Raw genomic sequence first — 3,491 nt, 5'->3', positions numbered from 1 at the left:
AGTGTTGGCTGATTCTGTAGGGGAGGGATGGGACAGAGTGATCAAATCGGTTAATGCTTTCCTGTTGTGGTTTAATAATAATTAAAGTCTTAAGAGGGTGCAGATCCTTAAATGTTCTCACTGTCCTTTCCCTTGCTCCATGGTAGCCAATGCCATATTTTTACTATACTATTTACACCAAAGTGTTCACATGTAATTTTTAATAAAATGTAAACAATCAAATCCCATCTCCAACAATTTCTATGTTTTGAGACACTAAAGCCATCCACAAACAGGAAGATAAGATAATAAAGGATTCAGGAAAGGTTCCTAACCTTTGAAGTTGACATCAAGGAAAACAACAGTGCCCTTTGATCAACAGGTCCCTGGGCAGCTTGAGTGACTGGCCCATGGGTCCAAGCTGGGAGACAACTCTGGAGTTCACGGTTGCTCCTCTTCACTATTCACGATCACATTAAGATTTTCTTACTGAAGGCAATTGTTATCATATGGAACTATATCATATCATAAGTGATAGAATAAAATGTGTAATGTATACAAAAATATCTCCTCATAAATTCTCATTTTGTAATTCCTTTCATTTCAGCATTCATCGACAAAACAAAAATAAAACCCAACTATCCTTCTGTAATTATACTAACCGAACCATACATTTCCATGAAGTTCACAAGACAATAATACTAAACATTAAATAGTCCCAGAAGAGTGATACAAACTTTTCTTAAGGTTATCTTTGTTAAATTGTCTGTAAGTCAGAAAAGTAATGTTATAACTTTAGAATTGGAAACGGAAACGCAAATAGAAAAAGGAAAAAGTTAATAAATAACCTCTAGCCAACTTCATTCTTATCTCTTCAAAAGAAGCAACCAAATTAAACATCTGCTGAATAGTCTTCCACATGCTCATTAAAAATATACAAATGTATAGAAGATATTGGCTTTTTGTTCTACAAAAATGAGCTTATAATATACATGTTGCTATGAAACTGATTTTTCTCATCTAATAAGACATCATGGATAACCTTCTCTAACACTACATGTATTTTAAAATAACTGCATAATACTCTATATCATCTATTTTCAATCTCTTTCATCTAATGGCACACATAAACTAATTACTAAAATTCGGTGGCACACCAAAAACTATCAGACAAAAAAAATAGGTATAATTTTGATTCATTCACGCCAGACAGCTAATATGTTGATTGTTGTCTTTTTGTTTTTGTTTGACAATCTAAGGGAAAAGAGATCATATCCCTAAAAATAGTCATGTATTGCATGTTTTAAAAATTCTTATTTCAACAGTGTGTTGAAAATCACTGTTCTATATTATAGATGTCTTATGAGCTATTCTCCTATTTGTTAATATTCAGTTTTTTCCAGTGATTGTTTTAACCAAAACAAAAAAGTTGGATCTTTGTGTACTGATATTTTCAAATGAGGGATTGCTGAGTAAAGGAAAGTTGTACTTGCATTTTCAATAGGTATTGCCAGACTACTCCCTCCAGTAATGGATGAGTGTCCTTGCCTCCTACCATTTCTGCCAGAACTAGTATTATTTATTTATTTATTTTTTTGCTGTTTGCTGTTCATATGGGTGATAAAGACACCTCATTATTATTTAAATTTCTATTTCCCAAGTGAAATTTTAGTGCCATTGTTACTATTTAACAACATTTTATCATATTTTTCAAAATCAGTGTTTTTCAACCCCCCACGCTATTAATATTTTTGGCCAGATTCTTGCTTGTTGTTGGGGTCTGTCTTGTGCATTGTAAAGTGTTTAGCAGCATCCCTGGCCTCTACCCACCAGCTGCCAGTAGCACAACCACCCCCATTTGTGACAACGAAAATGTCTCCAGACATTGACAGGCTCACGCCAGCTGAGAGCCTCAATGCTAAAGGCTTAAATTAGAAAGATTGTGATGTTTTAAACCAACTCATTAAATGTTTTAAAATATATATATTTTTTTGATTTCAGAGATGAAGGGAGAAGGAGAGAGAGAGAAAAACATCAATGATGAGAGAGAATCATTGATCAGTTGCCTCCTGCACACCCTGTACTGGGGATCAAGCCCGTAACCTGGGCATGTGCCCTGACCAGGAATGGAACTGTATCTCCTGGTTCATAGGTTCATGCTCAACAACTGAGCAACACCGGCCATGCCCTTATCATTAAATTTAATAAACAACAAGATTTCAGAAATCACCTCTAGGACATTTTTTCAGAGTTGATAAATTTCAAAACCTCCTCAATCATCTAAAAATATGAGTGAACAAAGCATGAACAACATAGCATGAACACCTCTTTAGGCACATATTTAATTTAACAGCAGCAAGAGTGAACGTGGAACCTTCTGACAGAGAGAGGGAAGTTATTGAAACCCTCAGCACAATAACTACTGTAATTTCAAAGTCAATAGGCAGCTTTTTCATTTCATTCCAACTCCCTGTTTATAAGTTGTGAACAGGTAAAGATAAAAAGAGTTGTTAAATATTTAAATATCTATTCACTGTGCCAAATTCTCAAGTGAGGCTGTTCCTTTGAATATTTCTTTTGATTATTACAGTATTTTGATTCACTTTGATATCCTAATCCAAAATAGACAAATGCTTTTCCTAGAACTTTCTATAGTTGGGGAAAGACTTTCTCTTTTGTTAGAAAATGGGGTTCCAAAGTATTTTTTGCCATTTTAATTCTCTTAGAACAAAAATACACATATTAGTTTTCTCAAGAAAAAAAAAAAGGAATAATCTAATTGCTTTTAGTACAGAACAGTTTCTCCCACCTTCAGAAGAGAAACATACCAAGAACAAAAAAAAATTTAGAAAAGTTTAATTGAAAGTCAATATCAAAAAGCAAAAACTGCTGTAACAATTAGTTACCGTCACTTAGTCTTACAAATAGGTTGAGTGCTGCCTTATTTATAACAGTGATAACATAAAGCACACAGACACATAGCAAATTCTTTGCAAAGAAACTGACCTTTAGCAATTTATTCCAGGAGTAATTTTCTGGCTTTAATTAGAGGTCAATATTCCTTTCTGATGAATTCATAAATAATAATAAAACTGCTACCAGCCATTCCCCACAGGCTTCAAGGTCCCAATTCTCTACAACGGCGAAGAGGGTGGTTTTAAACAGGCAAAATGCCAGTCATGAGATCTATGTGACTATTGATAAAATACTGACAACAGCACTACTGCGAATCAATCAACAATGCAAAGAGCTGACCAAAACAGAAACTGGGAACCCTACCCACCTTTGCAGGACATAGGCTTTTGTGATAGATTTGCATGGCCTGACAAAATCTCTGCATTGTGACAGCACAGGCTTCCAGCACATGCCACCCTTACTAAAGTCCATTTTTAAATTTTAGATTTATTGGGCTTAAAACTATTCACAAAGTTTATATTGAAAGAGAAAATTAGCGTTTCTTACCCAGGGTTATGACCATCCTCTAGCCTCGGTCTCCAAAGAGAACTATTTTC

General features: G+C 34.6%; 1 long non-coding RNA gene across 1 annotated transcript in view; it reads right to left on the bottom strand.

Annotated features, from left to right (window-relative positions):
• The window catches only part of LOC107182114, a 68,451-nt gene extending 65,359 nt beyond the window's left edge, over nt 1-3,092 (bottom strand). The window contains exon 1 of the long non-coding RNA XR_001512835.1: nt 2,986-3,092. This is a non-coding gene — a long non-coding RNA (uncharacterized LOC107182114). The remainder of the gene's footprint in view (nt 1-2,985) is intronic.
• Nucleotides 3,093-3,491: the final 399 nt, after the last annotated feature.

This window comes from Myotis davidii, unplaced genomic scaffold, assembly GCF_000327345.1.
Source record: "Myotis davidii unplaced genomic scaffold, ASM32734v1 scaffold13, whole genome shotgun sequence".
NCBI lineage: Eukaryota > Metazoa > Chordata > Mammalia > Chiroptera > Vespertilionidae > Myotis > Myotis davidii.
The sequence above is the reverse complement of the archived record's forward strand: the minus strand, read 5'-3'. Positions and strand labels throughout refer to the sequence as shown.